The sequence below is a fragment of the Pezoporus flaviventris genome, unplaced genomic scaffold (genome assembly GCF_033815535.1).
Source record: "Pezoporus flaviventris isolate CSIRO_AGI_PZ_B2104156 unplaced genomic scaffold, CSIRO_AGI_Pfla_v1 ptg000030l, whole genome shotgun sequence".
In the NCBI taxonomy this organism is placed as follows: Eukaryota; Metazoa; Chordata; class Aves; order Psittaciformes; family Psittacidae; genus Pezoporus; species Pezoporus flaviventris.
This window is the reverse complement of record NW_026892578.1, coordinates 8,255,583-8,272,601: the sequence shown is the minus strand read 5'-3', so window position 1 is coordinate 8,272,601 and position 17,019 is coordinate 8,255,583. Positions and strand designations below refer to the sequence as shown.

Below are 17,019 nucleotides of genomic sequence, written 5' to 3'. Positions count from 1 at the left end.
TCCGGGAGCAGGGTGGGGGGGAGGAAGTGGGGGTAGTGAGCAAGCAGGCTGTGTGGGTCTGAGTTAATGACTGAATTTAAACCATGACACATAGTTCCCTTTTCACTATTTAATGGGATACAATATTTTGAACAGTTGGGGAATGCTTTAATTGATTTTTAGTGCTTAGAAAGGTTGGACATCAGGCCTGGAAGGTATAGATCTGTGTTCATATTGTGTTAGACATATCGGCTGTTACTTATTGAATATGCTTTTCTTCTTTAATATGATGTTATAAGACTTCAGTTTATAACACAGTAAACTTGACTACTTAACAGATTAACACAGTAAAATCTCAAAAAAAAAAAAAATCACAATGTGTACTCAGATCTACATCAGCCTAGAATATTGTTGCAAAACACACTTCGATACAAAATGAAACTCTTGCTCGCAACTTTGACAAAAGCCCTTTGCCAAAAAAGCTTAGTACAGTAGACAGACTGAAGTATGACAAACTTAAATTCATTCCTCTTGTAAATAATTATAAAGCCCTAAGATGAATCAAGGATTCCTTGTAAATAAAATCCCAAAGTCTGAGTAGGAAAAAAACCGGCACTTTTCTGGGCAAAATATGCTAAACGTATATTTGTGTAAACGTATATAAATGGTATCATACACGATCCTTTCATAGGAGGCAGACATGAAAGAAAACAATACTGCAATAAAAAAAAATACACAGCTAATGACAACATAACACATTTGAACAAATATTAGCCCTTAATGAATATTATCGCTGAAACTTGTTGGAAAAAATACAGCTTTCTTTTTTCTTATATGCGTTTCTTTTCTATGGACAAAGTTTGAATTGTTTCATGACTATTTTAACAAGATAAATCAATGATTTGTTTGTATATTCAGTTTAGGTAAGCAAACTGTTGCTAGTTAGCAGTGAGTTCAGTACTAATTAATTAACCAGCATGTAAAATGTTATAGTTTCACCTTCAGATTAAAGGACCACAAGACACGCAGACAGGGAGGCAGAAAGCAGGAAAGCAAGAAAACTATAAAGCAAGCAATCAAAAAAAAGAAGAAAGGAAAAGAGAGGAGAAGGGAGGGGAGGAGCGGGGAGTGGAAGGGAGGGAGAGAGGAAGGGAGGGGAGGGAAGGGGAGGGGAGGGGAGGGAAGGGAAGGGAAAGGGAAAGGGAAGGGAAGAGGGAAAAGAAATGAAGGAAGAAAGGAAGGGAGGAAGGAAAGAAGGAAGGAAGGAAGGGGTATCATGCAAGTCAATAATTTCTTCTTTGCAGTACCCATAATTTTTTGTCACTACTCTACCTCAGTAAAGAGTACTGATACACATTTAGCAGAAGCATACTATATGTAAAATATTATAATATACATCAACTCTCTTACACTAAGTGAATGTTCAGTTAATTCACTATCAGCATCTGGAATGAAAGTATATTAAAGATCTACATCTTCACTGCATTTTAGTCTATCACATTTGAATAACCCTACTGAAGTCTGCAGACTACGCCTTAGATCTCTAGAGGCTAATTTGCAATTTAGTGATTTAGTGATATTCAGCATACAGTTGCTGGGATCCTGGTGTGTTAGCGCTGCTCATCTTTTCTGACCATGTTTTAGAAGGAAAGAGATGTCCACAGCTGGGGTGATGAGTTGGGTACTGGAAAAGAGATGGAAAGTCTGAACAGTGAGGGTTATTTTTCCAACAGTACCTAACTTCAGTCCCACAGGAGGCAGCTACCTCTGCTGTGCTGAGATAGAGAAAGTGAAGAATGCAGTGATGGACAGGGACACTGTCAGGAATATACTACTGCAAAATAACCTCTTTTTTATTTTTTCTCACTTTTTTTCTCTTTTTTTTTTTTATAGGGTTACCTATATCTCTCAGTATAACTGCATCTAGTATCTAGATCTGAATGATATTCTGTGAATAAAGTATGATATACAAGGTAAATATTAATCTTTGATCACATGAACAGTTCCTGTGTCTTGATGTAAATGCTAGAAAGTAACTTTTATTGCTTGCCTTGATAAAGTGGTAATATAGTACAAACATTTCATAATCTGCTGAGCTCCCAAAAATCAACCTGAAATTAGCTTACTGTCAAGTTGATAAATCTCATTATACCATTATAGCTTGAAGGTGATTTAACAGGTATTTTGCAGTGTGTAATTTATAACAGAAGGAGATAAGAAAACAAATGTTGCAAACCAATAATTACTGTCACATTCATTTATAAATTCTGCTATATGTTAAAGCTTTGAATAGAATTTTGAATAAAGCTTTTAGATACAATTTATGAATAATAATAGTTCTAGTGCGTAAACTCTGAAATCACTTTAGTTAGGTATAACTCCAATACACCTTATCCTTTCGCAGTTTATATAGCCAGTCTTCCCTAAGACTGAAAACAGGTTACTGGTCTAAAGTCAGTATAAGTAAGAACAGTACCTGAACTTACAAGAAGGGTTGCATGTTTAGTTTCCTGTTGGCTTTTACTGTCTCTGATAATCTTAAACAAAGGAAGTACATGTGTGGGAAAACATTCAGACTATTTTCTGGAATCATCCATATTGGAGAATATAGATGATAATTTTCTCCAATTACTATATCTGGTCTCCTTTAATTACAAAATAAACTGAATACTATATGGTGGAGTAATATATACACATGGTTATAACTGGATTCATGAAATTTAAGAAGCATTAGTGCTAGTGCAGAAGTGATGCATGATTCTTCATTTAGTGGTATCCTGGTCTCAGCTGGAAGAAAGTTAATTTTCTTACTTGTAGCTGGTGCAGTGCGTTTTGCCTTTAGTCTGAGAAAAATGCTGGTAAGACAGCAATGTTTTAGTTGCTGCTAAGTAATGCTTGCCCTATCAAGGACTTTTCAGGTTCTCATGCTTTGTTAGTGAGGAGGGGCACAAGAACGCTGGAGCAAGCAGAGACAGGACACCTGATCCAAACTAGACAAAGGGGTATCCCATACAACAGCACATCATGCCCAGTATAGAAACTGGGGAGAGTTACCAGAAAGAGAAGGATTGCTGCTGGGTCAGCTGGTGGTAAGCAATTGTATTACACATCACTTGCATTTTCTGAATTTTCTTTTTTTTTTGGTTGTTGTTGCTGATCCCTATTATTGGTATTCCTTCAATTATCACTGTATTTTACTTTATTTTATTTATTGGATTATTCTTATCTCAACCCGTGGGGTTTACATTCTTCTAATTCTCCTCCCCATCCTGCCTGGGAAGTGGAAGTGGAGTACAAACTAGTGACTGCGTGATACTTAGTGTCTGGATGGGTTTAAACTGCAAGTGTAAAGGAGGTCATCCAGTGCCTACTGTTGCATCATGGTTAACCAGAAAGTACAGTATTACCATTGTTAGTAACAAGGCACAGTTTTAAATTTTGCTAACTTTGCTATATGCTAAATGATGTGATGCTTTAACCTTGGTCAGTCAACTTGCTAGAAAAATGGCTGTGTGACCTACAAATTGGTATCTGGCATCTCTTGTTATGATACACAGTTGAGGTGTGATATTATAATGCAAGTTCTTGAAAATATGGGCACAGGTTGGATAAAACCCTCACTAATTGACAGTTGCTGGTCTCTGAAAAAGAGACCAGCCTTTAGAGCTAATTCTGGTTCAAAAATTACAGAGAAAATGAGTAGTAGTCAAGTGAGAAAAAAATAACAGAACAACAGCATAAGGCATCTGCCAGTCTATTTTTAGATTTAAAATTTAGGCTAGAGAATACATGGATTACTCATGATGATGAGATCCTCTGGAACTATTAAATTGCACGTTGCTTAGAACAATGAACATCAGATTCAGGCATTGTCCAGCACTTTTCTCCTATCATATTTAAATAAGACATATGTGTTCTGTGTTGTATTTTAATAAGGTAAAGTCATCATGATAAAATATTCACTTTCTGTCTTTGCAATATGTATGATAAATTAGATAAATATAAGGGAAACAGTGGCTATCTTTCAAGTGACTTCCATGTGCACTGCTGAAACTGAATGGAAAATTTATGGAACTAGCATTCACTTTAATTAAGTGCCACAAATTGCATTTCTTGCTTTACTATGATTTCCTAGCTTTTTTTTTTTGTTGTTGTTTAATTTATATCTTCTTCTGTTAGAGGTCGAGAATATTATCATTAATATTAAAATAAATAAATCCAAATACAACAGAAGAATGTTTGAAATATCCCCCTTCATTAAAACCAGCTTCAAATCTGAAAACACTATAGATAAGACAATGGGAAGAAAAAAGCCTCATAACTTCAGCCAGCTTGTAAAGCTAGACATATCACAGCTATAACTGATTTAAAATGATGAGAAAATTAGTTCATGTGATGTTTATTAAGTGGAAAATATATATAAACCTATTTTTTCCCCATTGTTATAATTTTAGAGACTACATGGCCTAAATTATTACTGAATATATAAGCATACATCTGTATTTCTAAAGTGAGAAATAAAGCTCTTTGGACCTATAGGAGGTTTGATGAAGGATAAATTGAGTTAATATATAATAAGGTTGTTTGACCTTTCTTTATTTTAAATTCATTTTGGCAGGAAAAATAAACATTAAGCCTCCTTTAGTTTCTTACTATCAAATGTACTTTACAGTGGCACAGAATCTTGTGGCTGGTTTCTCTTCCCATTATTACCCAAGCATTTAGAGGAATACAAAGTCAGTTTTTTCACTGCAAAAGGTCATAAATGAAATGGAATTCAGCAATGCTGACAAAAAAACATTTTGCAGATCTATCTGAGGCCATTTAAGGGCTGTTTGCTTTTAGATGGAGGATTACCTATTAAATCTGAAAGACATTGCAAGCTGAATAAACACCACCTCGTAAGGTCAGTGTTCCTTGTCACTATGCAATAGAAGGAACAAGAGCGTTCTAGGTAGACTGGCAATGCATCATAGATCTAAATCATACTGAAAACATTCGAAGGCACTGAGGTGATATGATACTAACAGAAATGGCATTTTTCAACAGCTTTTTTCAGCAAGGATACAGTAAAAAAAAGAAAGTATTCTTAAGTCTTTTCTGAAAAAAAAAAAATAAAATAAAGGCAACCTGCATTCTCCTAGACAGGGGACAAAAAAGTAATATGTGACAAATATAGTCAAAGCAAATCACTGGGTGACACGGTATAGTGATGGACTTGGCCATCCTGAGGTAAAGGTTGGATGTGATGATCTTAAAGGTCTTTTCCAACCTATTTGATTCTACAATTCTGTGATTCTATGACTGTAGAAAACTAGTTCATATGATCCTCCCAAGTCACTTCAGTGGAGTAAGATTTAAAAAGGCATCAACAGATCTTGTGTCATAAAGAATTTTTAAAGCCATGTCCCTATGTTATACATGTGGGGGAAAATTAAAATCTGGAATGAAGGATGAAGATATGGGTTTGCAAGTTAATATTAAATAAATATATTTTTATAATCCTGATCAAGAAGGAATTATTGAAAAGTGGCACGGTTTTACCTGATCTAAATAAGAGCTGGAAATTGTAACCTGCAATATGTTTACATTAGTTTTAGGAAGTGTATCACCATCACATTTCTAAATTAAGTCTGATTCTGAGTTTCTTTTAAATGATGTTTGAGTTTTTGTACATCTGTTGATTAAGAGTCAGAAATACTATCCTACCTTCTTTATTAGACTGTGGCATAGAGGTGCAACACTGTGAGTATACTTGAGCTATCAAGATTTGTGCAGTTCATCAGCACTTCATGTGAGGAAATAATATACATGCCATTCTGATTCATAATGATATATGATTTATAATGATATTTTTTTTTTTTAGAGAGAACAAAATCCAGTGCACGATTACAAGGAACTTGAATCAATATAATTCTGAGCTCTGTCTGGTTTGTGACTTCAGAAGAAAATTCTGAGTAGCATTATGGATAGGAAGTATTAATTCTCATTTCACTGATTTATTGCCACTGAAATGAGAGTCATTCTTCTCCTATAGCAGACCTTCAACCCTGGTGCACTATACTGTGGAAGAAATTTACACATATGTACCAGCCTATATTACTGCTATTCTGGTCAGTGCTATAAATAATACATGATAGCAATGATAAATATTTGAACTGAATTACAGATAATTTGCATACTCTTAACCTGAGCTTCTAAGGAGCTTTTGTAAGTCAAATATTTGTGGGTGTTGAGGGGGCAAAAGTATCCAACTGATAAAGTCAGCAAGAAATAAGGTTTTTCATAATATAACACTTTCTTAAGAAAAATGTATGATTAATTAACCTTCACAAATAGATCAATGGTGCCAGGTTATTATCCATTTACACTATGCGCAGTGGGAAAATTAATGATAAATAGAAAATTTATTTTCCCTCACTTTGTGCCAAGAGGGTTTAAAATTAGATAATTGTGATAGATTAGACAGCTGCCACCAAATCTAACCTCTTTAACTGTGCTGTTTGAATCCATTATGATGTATGACATCAGTGCCTGCTAATAGGTTAGGTTTTAAGTGCAAGGCAATAAAACATAACATTCACACATTATTATACAAATTCTTAAACATAATCAAAAAACTTCTATTAGTTTACACTTTAAATAATATCATGGAAAACATTTCATGTGTTTCACTGGATTTGTGTCCATTTGCTTTTACTAGATTAGAACCAGGAGATTATAGCTCATAAAGGATTTTCTCCTGAATTCTGTTCTTAAATATTTTAATCTTCTCATCACTGCCAGATTGCAGAATCATAGAAAAACAGAACGCATGGTTATGAGTTTGCTTTTATTTTGCCTACGACTTATGCATTTACTTTTCAAAATTATTTTTACTTTCTATTTCAATTTGTAAGTTCATATGTAAAAATGCCAAATTCAGAATACTTTTATGATTATAATTGAATAATTTTTTGAGTGAGAATGGTGGGATGATTACCAATTTCTTCCAGTGATGTCAGAGCTATTCACCTTTCCTTCATGCCTGTTATTGACAATGTTTTAGGGTACAGTTGAGCTCTCTGTTGAGTGTATTAATATGCATGCTGGTTTTTGTCACCTCATATATTTCAGAGTTTTCAAGATAACAACCTGCTCTTCCTAAAGATATGGAGAACTCCTTTGTTTAGTATGAGATGGTTTTTTAGTATTAGGAATTTAATTTGTTTAGGATCTTTAAGGACTATTGTGCATTTTTTCTTCAATACAATTTCTCTTAAAGTTTGTGTAACTCAGACTTTTTGGGTGCATTATCCCCTGTTTTTAATATCTTGTTCTACCTTTGTAAGCATAAATTTAATGATATCCCTTAATTGTCAATAAAGATGCCACTGTCACTTTCATACACAAAAACATTAAATTGTGCTCCACACACTGTATGCTACATAATTATATGAACTATATAATAATACTTTTTCTTTTTTTTTCTTTTTTTTTTTTCTGCTATTGCTACTTTCTGTTGCTTTCTGCTTTAAGTTATACAACTTAACCCTAGGCACCAGTCGATACTGGGGATTGGGCAGGAGTGGCTGGAAAGACCTACGCAGAGGAAGGATCTGGTGATCCTGGTGTACGCCAATCTGCCCATGAGGTAGCAACGAGCCCTTGCACCAAAAGCAGCTACCAGCCTCCTGGGCTGCATTAGGCAGAGTGTGTGGAGGGCAGCTCAAAGGAGGGGATCCTTCCCCTCTGCTCAGCCCAGGAGAGACACATCTGGACTGCCAGGTCCAGGAATGCAAGACTTCCCAATATGAAAGGAATGTGGATTTACTGGAGTAAACCCAGTGAAAGGACATTAATGCACTGCACAAAAGGAGGTTTCTACAAAATCAGATTATTGTATAATTAAGAACAGTCACCAGTGTCTCAGTGACACTCTTTGGGACAGTTGTATCTGTGCTTTCCTTAGAGCCTGCACTTTCCTTGTAGGCTAACAATTTCAGGCCAAGATCAACCTGTGTACTGAAACACTTTAAAATGGTTCTTTAGCAGATACCACCATGTAGCTTCAAGAACACACTTCTCAGGACCCCACTTTTAAACTACAGATGCTAATGTTCTCAGTGGGTTTTCCATAGAACCACAGAGCTGAGAAAGTAGTCTGTTATCTTATGAATGAAACCAAATGTGCTTTTCGGATTTTAGAAACTGGTGAGTGCATTTCCTGAAGACCTTTACGCTGTAAGGATGCTCTTAGAAAATCTGGTACATAACTTAAGTGGTGAGTTATTGTACATGTCTTCTGTCAAAATGATGAAAGACACCAAACAAAAAAAAAAGTTTATGTGATGGGGCATAGAAAGAAGGGAAGAGGGAGAAGAGACATACTTCTCTCCTTGTCTCAAAACTGTAACTTTGTATAGACAATTTGATTTATGTTGGCAGGGAGAGAAAGAATATACAAAAGTAACGTTATGTCAACTAGTGATTAATTTCCAACAAAATATTGACAATGATAATAGGCTAACTTGAGGTCTGGCCAGCATTTTCAAACTTCTGCCTTTAAAAATTCATGAATATATTGAAATGAAGAGAACTAAATGAAAATGTGCTGATTTCTAAGAGTGAACACCTGCCCATTAAACTGACTGTTGCTCTACTAATAGATACCTACGCTTACTAAATATAGCGGTTATTCTTTTTTTTTTCCCCAGGTGCAGTTGTAGGAGATTGCATTCTAGATTCATTCTAAATTCACACTTTAATATAAGGACCCTAAGGCAGCTATTTTCACACTTTAATATTCGCACCTTAAAACAGCTATTTCATTCCTTAGTATGAAAGCTGACCCATTGTAATACAGCACAGTGCCTTAAGCATATCCTCTGTGGGTAAAAATCTATATCTCAGTAATTAAAGCCAGATCAGTTTTACTTAAATGGCATCTAGATAATTTTCTAACATATATTTTTCAGCAAAGTCTGTGATAACCATTCAGACTGTGTCCTGGTTTCAGCTATAATTTTTCTCCTTCCTAGTAGCTGGTGCAGTGCTATGTTTTGGCTTTAGTCTGAGAATAATGCTGATAACACATCGATGTTTTAGTTGTTGCTCAGTATCTCTTACCCTTATCAAGGACTTTTCAGTTTCATGCTCTGCCAGTGGAGAAGCACAAGAAGTCAAGAGGGAGCAGAGACAGGACACCTAGCCCAAACTAGCCAAAAGGATATTCCATACCACAGCACATCATGCCCAGTATAGAAACTTAGGGGAGTTACCCAGAAGGGGCAGATTGCTGCTTGGGTTGGACTGGGTATCAGTTGATGGGTGGTGAGAAATTGTATTGTGCATCGCCTGTTTTTATTGTTTGTTTTTTTTTTTTCCCTTCCCCTTTTAGTTCTATTTTCTCTCCACTTGCTATTTCCCTTAGTAGTAGTAGTAGTAGTTTTATATTATACTTTAGTTATTGGACTGTTCTTATCTCAACCCTTAGGGTTTATGTTCTTTCAGTTCTCCTCCCCGTCCTGCCAGGAGTTGGGGACCAAGGGGTGTGAGCGAATGACTGCATGGTTCTGAGTTACTGGCTTGGCTTAAACCATGACAGACTGCTTTTTGCTCTGTTGCATTTAGACTTCTTAAGATAAAAGATGTTTTCTCGGATCGCCTGAGGGCTCTTCAGAGACCCAAATTTCACGTATGATCAAAATCATACAGTTGGAAAAGACCATAGATTTGATTCAATTTGATTGAAGTTTTAAATATGTTCTTGAACATATAATGAGGAAAACTAAGCATTTGTTAGATATTGCAAAACCTCCTTGCACACAAATTTTGCAGCCTCCAGTGTAAATTAGGCATGTTCTTTCTTCCAGTTTCAACACAGGAACAAAAGCAATGCCGAATGAGAGCTTTGTATTATGTATATGTCATTTGAGTTATGGATTTAGAATATCTCTTTAGATATTTGCAAAATGCTCACAAAGAAAAAAGATCTAGTTCACATACAGAAATGCTTCAAGAGAGGCTCTTTTCTGTATTCATCTTACAAGATCAGTTCATAATCTTAATATTTTAAAAAATGTCTGCTAGAGGTGCCCTAAATGGATTCAGTCAAAAGGAGCAAACCATGTTTTAGGTCCCTGCTTCTTTCCAGAATGTTAAAGCAGGAAAAACAGTGACGGAAAAATCAGATATTATATACACACAGCTCTAAGTTTTCTTCCCTGGAAAGAAATTATCTTCTGAGGATTTATGTTCAAAGAATGAAATATTCCTATGTACTGATTTGGCACTAGATCTTTGTCATTTGTCTAATCAGAGTCATGCCTTCTCCAGAAACCAACCTTATTTTGCTATCTTAATAGTTTTTCATCTATATTACTAAGTATCTTTGTCTTTTCTGTGTTTATGATTTGGATTTTTATGAAGATTAAAAAAATCTGAAGACAGAGAAAATATGGAAATATACCCAACTTGGATAGAAATCTGAGTAGGATATCTATTATTCTTACTTGAATAACTTCCATGCTAGTTATTTTTAGAGTGCAACATTATAAACATATATTAAGGTGTTAATATCGGCTCAGAATGAGCGCAATGTGATGGAACAGTCATTGAAATTACAGTTGTTAAAGAAAAATATTGCATGTAGAGCTTAATATGATTATGTGCTATAATGACTATGTGCATCTACATTTATGCACTATCAAAACCTGACTTTCTACTGAGATCTGAAATCTTTATTTTCCTTCATTAAAAAAAAATAAATAAATCAGTGTAAAGCAGAACCACAACAAACAGAAATCAGAGCTGATGTGCAAAAAGTATCAGCGCTATATCAGGAAAATTAAAACTAAGAAGAAACTTCATCAAAAGAAATTAGATTAAATACAGGTATGAAAAAGCTAAAAAACTTCGTTCCCTTGCAGTAAAAAGTTAGTCCAAGTAAAACATGAACACAAAGCAAAAAGTATCATCCTACCTCTAGATTTGCCTTTAAACTGTTCAGTCTTCGTTTTGTCCTTCATTTACCTTGTTCAGACATATCTGAGTATTTCCCCCTCAAATCACTCAAAAAAAAAAAAAAAATGAGGGAAATAATCCACATGTGCTTGTGTAGCTAAACTATGACGAATACCGACAGTACACTGTTTAAATGTGTCTTGCCACTGCAGACATAAATGTAGACAAGCTGCACAGTTCTTTAAGATGTCTTTTACCAATATAACTGTTTACTCCCTCATAGTATTTCTTATTTAAAAAGACTGACATTGAAAAGAATGTCGTAGTATGCAGTAAAAAAAAATAAGAAATCAGAAACTGTTCAAAATATTCTTTATTGCATGTTATGCTGCTCTAAGGATTTTCACATATGGGTTATATTCTGCTTGTCAAATTGGTCTGGCAATAAATTAAGTTTGTAACAGAAATGGAAGCTACCTAAACCAACATTCCTCAAACTTTTCTCTCTTCTATTAGATTCTATTTCCTAGCATATTAGGAGAGAGTCCAGAGAAAGGCCACAAAAATGATCAGAGGGCTGGAGAACCTTTCCAGTGTGAAAGGCTGAGAGTTGGGGTTGTTCATTCTGGAGAAGAGAAGGTTCTGGAGAGACTTCATTGTGGCCTTTCAGTTCTTTAAAGGGACCTATAAGAAAGATGTGGAAAGACTTTTTAGCAGGGCCTCTTGCGATAGAATAGGTGGTAATGGTTTTAAACTAAAAGAGGGCAGATTCAGGCTGGATGTACAGAAAAAATTCTTCATAGAGTGGTAAAATACGGCAACAGGTTGCCCAGAGAAATGGTAGATGTGCCAACCCTGGAGACATTTAAGGCTAGTCTGGATGTGGTTCTGGGCAACCTGATCTAGATGAAGATGTCCTTGCTCATTCCAGGGGGGTTGGACTAGATCACCTTTGAAGGTCCCTTCACACTGCTCTGTAATTCTAGTATTCTATGTATATATTTACACTATTGATGCAGCTGCAGAATATTGCATATACATATAATCTATCTTTCCCTAAATCCATTGCATAGTCAGTGCTGAATTTTCAAACTCAAGCATTCCTCATCAGTTTCTATTCATCACCCATTCTTCCACGACCCTGTCAAGCCCCTTGCAACACACTCCCCATCTCCACTGGTTAATTCTGCATGTGTTTAGCCAGATGTGTGTTCAACACATCTTCTCCTTTCTTTCCTCATTCCCTCTTCCAAGTTTAAAACAAAGAACCAAAATATTATTATATAGGATATGCAGGATACTATTTTAAACATCCTTTCCTGAATAGACAATTTTTCAAAGAAACAATCTGGTGCAAAATTACTGCTGGAAGAATACTATTTATTTTGCTTCAGTTAAAGTTGTTATTCTATGATGAATTGAATGATTTTTTTTTAAGTTTTAAGAAACACAGTTTCCTAGACTTCAAAGGCAGTTTGAGGTATTCAAATTATTCAGAAAAACAGACCTAACATATATATTGAAATGAAAGAATACTGTATTTTGAAATGGAAAAGTATTTGGAAGAACAAGTCAATTCCACTGTTTTCATGTTGAGAAATTTCTGTGAAAGTGTGAACCCTTAAACACAATTACTATTAAAAGAAAGAGGGGAAAAAGCAATGCCATTGCCCCACTCTGGCCTCCAAGGAAGACTATCTGTAAAATAAGGGACAATATCTGTTGACCAGAGAAAATCCACATGCTTACTAGAGGTGTCTGCAATTTCAGCACCCGTTCAGATTAAATGCTGAATGAATTGTAATCATCAGACCACAACTAGGGAAAATTATAAAAAGAAAAGTGTAGAAAAAAACAGAAGCAATGCTCTCTATTTGAGAATTAACATTTTCTCCAAAGGTCTGACAGATATCAGTAGTAGTACAATAACTAGGTCTGCTGGAAATACTCACTCATCTAGGAAGAGAGCTGGTCAGCTATGCTGTGGGATACTTTTGCTGATTCCAAGCTCAGTAGCTCATTCTTCTCCCTAAATTACTACTACACCTTTGGCATGAAGTACTCCATCTTGATGATGACAATGTTATGGTAACTTTCTTTCTTAAGCTATTTATTACATACAGAAGCTTAGCTGAAACCTTCAGTTATATGTGTTCCGATAATTGAGTAAAAAATCAGTTCTAAACATACCTCCTACTCACTGAGAGGAGATGTCATGTCAACCAGCACAGTACTTTCATGGTTCTGTAGACTGAGTCCCTTGAGCTCCTTTGAGTGTTAGCACCCTTGGCTCCATTTCCTCCCCACCCCAGGGACTCCAATGCTTCTATTACTTTGTTAAACGGAATCTCTATATTGCTGATCCATTCTTGATGGTCTTTGTATTCATGTTGTTCCTGTGTCACATGTCACCTTTCCTGGACACCTCATTCTTACTCTTCTCATTTGAGCTTCTGTCACTTTGAAAATAACTTCAGAGGTTGCCAGAATATAAATTATTATACATATAGTTATGCAATCATAGCAAAACAGACTGGTATATGCTTCAGATTTTGTTTATATATCTCATTAGTAGGAATATGATGGCGAGTCAGTCCTATTAGCACACCATCATTTTGTCTTCATCTAGTTAATAAAACCAAGTGTCTTCCTTGGTTTTCTATCTGTGTAGAATTCAACACTGTATTCTATTTAGGATGCAAGATCTTCCCTGGTAGCTGGATGAATTTTGTGAAGAAAGCAGGCACTCATTTCCTTGCATTAATTCAGTATCCTGCATGGCCGGAGGCACTCATGGGACTATGTGTGAAGGATAACTGGACAAATTTATTTGTCTGTGGGAAACCTGAATACTTGCCTAATCAAAATTAATTGGCATTTTGAATAAGGAGTATGATGGTTAAGTCCATTTCCATTTATATTTAGTTTGAAGTTATTCTATGTAACATGATCTGAAAGTTTAGTGGTAAAAGATGTTCGCATAGACATGCAAAATTCAAAGATCAGCATTTGGCAGTTTTCTTCAGTGGTATTCTACTAATACATACTACTTAACTACTGTTAAGTGAGCTTAATCTGATGAGGCATCTATCACTCATGTAATTTCATTTAAGTGTTTTAAAAGTCATGGCAAGAGACTTTATATCTATGATTGAACTACCAGTTTTAACACATTTTTAATGTGCATAAAGGACAGTTAAAATTCACAATGACCTTAAAATTTAAGTAGCCATAGTTGAGAAAACTGGATTTGGCTGCAAAGACAGCATTTTAAATGTTCTGCCAAAGTTAAGAAGTATGTAAAATGAGGTTGATTGTGTCATGCAAGGTTTTTTTTTCTTGATATTCTCAGTATATTCTGTGTCTACCTTGGATAACATGCACACTCAAGCTTCATTTTAACAATGTTGCTGGTTTATTCAGAATCCAAAAATTTTACTGTAAGTGCTATTATTTGCAGCGCAAACATACACTAACTTATCTTTAGACAACTGAGATTGGATTTAAGGATTGGATCAGGTCTTTCTCTGTGCATTTTACAGTGTGTCCTCTAATTTCAACAAAATCAATAAACACCTCTGTAGGAGTTTATAGTATCAGCAAAATTATTGCATTATATCAATGGCATATACCATTTTTAAAATTGTAATTTATTTTAAAATATATAATCAAAATTAATTTAAATTTACCGTTGTGGATAAGCTGTTAAAATTTTGATGGAATACATGTATTTGGTTTAGCAGTATTTTCAAAAGGAAGAATCAATAGCCTCTGTAGCCCCTCTTGAAGTAACACGTTTCCCTATATGGTAATAATAATGTTAACAAATATGAGGGCATAAGCAGCTTTTATGTATGGTGGTTTTGTTTAGTTTTTGGGGGGTTTTTTGTTTGGTTTTTTTTTTTTTGTTCCTGTACTTGTAGCACACGGCAGAGCTGCTGAAGAGTAAAAATAAATGTTGTCATATTCATATAAGTATAGAAATGAAAACTGAAACCTTAAAATATATTAAAAATAATGTGTTGCATATAAAAAGCAAGAAAAGACTAATGAGTTAAATGTGATTATTGTATTTAACTGATGTATTCCCTTAACTCAGATTGACATAATTTTTCAAAGAAATGTTAGTTTCATCATCATGTCATTTTCACCATCAGTGAGTAGACACTGACCTCCTCTACTTTGTCCAAGGCAGACAGACGCCATGTTGTTTAATTCTTTAAGAAAAACGTGTTACCTTCATAATACTGCAGTGAAGCCAGACTGGCTTTGCATGCAAGAAGCTCTGGATGTGATAACATTTTGATCTGTATTATATAATTGTATATATTTGCTATAGTAGTGAAACCATTATACTGAAAGATACTGCTTTAATTAAACCTCAAACTCCTCTTTTCTTCTTGGTTCATTAAGTACATTCTGAACTTTACAATCTAAGTTTGGTTTTATTTTTCTTTTCCCTTTATTTCTTCTTTTTAATCCTTTGATTGTTTTTCATCCAGGCCTTTGTTGGCAGATTCATCTGACATTACATTATATGATGCTGAAGAATCATGTCAGAGAGGTCTTGTTTATATGTATACATTACTGTACATAACATACAGGCAAGGGTAAAAACATCTAGTGGTGTATAATGTAGATCACCACTGGAAAGCAGGCCTTTCTTCAAATCAGCTGCTTTTAACTGAAAGCAGATGCTACAGAACAGAAGATGAATATAAGAAGCAGCTATTTCAGTACAGTCAGGTTGTTGAGCAGGGTTCTTTCATCAAGGACCGTGGGACTTGTTGGGGACTGTGACACAAAGTATTCATTTTATCTTAATGACTTTTGTATTTTCAGAAAGTTTTATAGTTAGGGATATGTTGCATTTATTCAGTAAATTCTCTACTTCATATGTGTAAAACAGTGAAGAATGTCATGCAGTATAAATGATTTAGTGCATGCAATCTCAAAAAAAAATGCATGAACAGTCCCAGAATAATGGAAAAAAAAGAAAAAGAGTTATTGAGTATTCTAACCATGCTGTAGTTTGCTCCTGCATTGATAGAATAAGCTGCTATTGCCACTGGTAAATGGAATATGTAGAATAAAAAATTAAAAAAAAAACCACAAAACCTACCAAACAAAAAACAGAAGAGAAGATGTACATTTTTACTTTTGCAAGATGTTTCTAAATCCTAGGATCAAAAAAAAGTGGTTGGGATATTTGCATTTAAAACTCAGAAGTTTTGTTTAGTCTGATTAATCTGATGAGTATTTTGATAGATTTGGTTGTTTTTAAAGGACCAAACAGTAATAAAATAGCTCCTTCTTACTGAGCACAGTTAGTGGTAGGCTGATGTTCTGTGTTTTCAGCATCTTGACCATGAGGAACTTTCGTAACAAGAAATTTATCATACACCTATGGCCAGTAAGTCCAAAGACAACTGGAAATTGGAAGAAGACTGTCTTCAACACTGTAATGAAGTGTAATGACAAACTTTTTGCTGAGATTAGACTATATTATTCTCTCAAATTCAATAAAATATATGTTAAAATTTAGTCTTAAAAAGGGAATCCAATAGTAGCTTGTTGCTCTTTATTAGAATATATATATATTAGAATGCAATATTTAAAATCTGACATTTTAAGAATGAAAAGACTGAATTCAAGGAAAAATAGGGAACAACTCTTTTTTGTTTTATTAATAAAGAAAATGACGTAGTTTTGTGAGATATTTCAATCTAGATGCCTAAAGAAGCTTAGTTTCAAGATAGGAAGCAGACAGAGAGAACAATTTGTGGAATACAGGCCTGCCCAATACATATGAAAAAGAAATATTTTTTTTATAGACAATAGGTATACTGGAAATAAATTGGCAAAAGCATGTGTCTGATGAACCCTGTGATCTATGTTTCAGAGCAGCACCCAGTGTTTTAAGCTATAATTTAAAGCGACGAGAGAAACTGAACTTGACTTTGAGTGTGATTAGTTGTGCAATACCTTCTACTATGATGATTAAGATAACAATGTGTATTTAAATTTATGTTGTCACTTTCATTTCTGTCATGTAAAGTCTTTGATTTAAAAATATATGGAAACACAGTCTTCAAA

At 34.7% G+C, this 17,019-nt stretch overlaps 1 long non-coding RNA gene across 1 annotated transcript; it reads left to right on the top strand.

Moving 5' to 3' along the window:
- The first annotated feature begins 3,026 nt into the window (after positions 1-3,026).
- LOC133272620 (uncharacterized) lies at positions 3,027-15,790 on the top strand. The gene is made up of 3 exons (XR_009744490.1): positions 3,027-3,068; positions 4,788-4,885; positions 15,440-15,790. It is a non-coding gene; the product is annotated as an uncharacterized LOC133272620 (long non-coding RNA).
- The last annotated feature ends 1,229 nt before the right edge of the window (positions 15,791-17,019 follow it).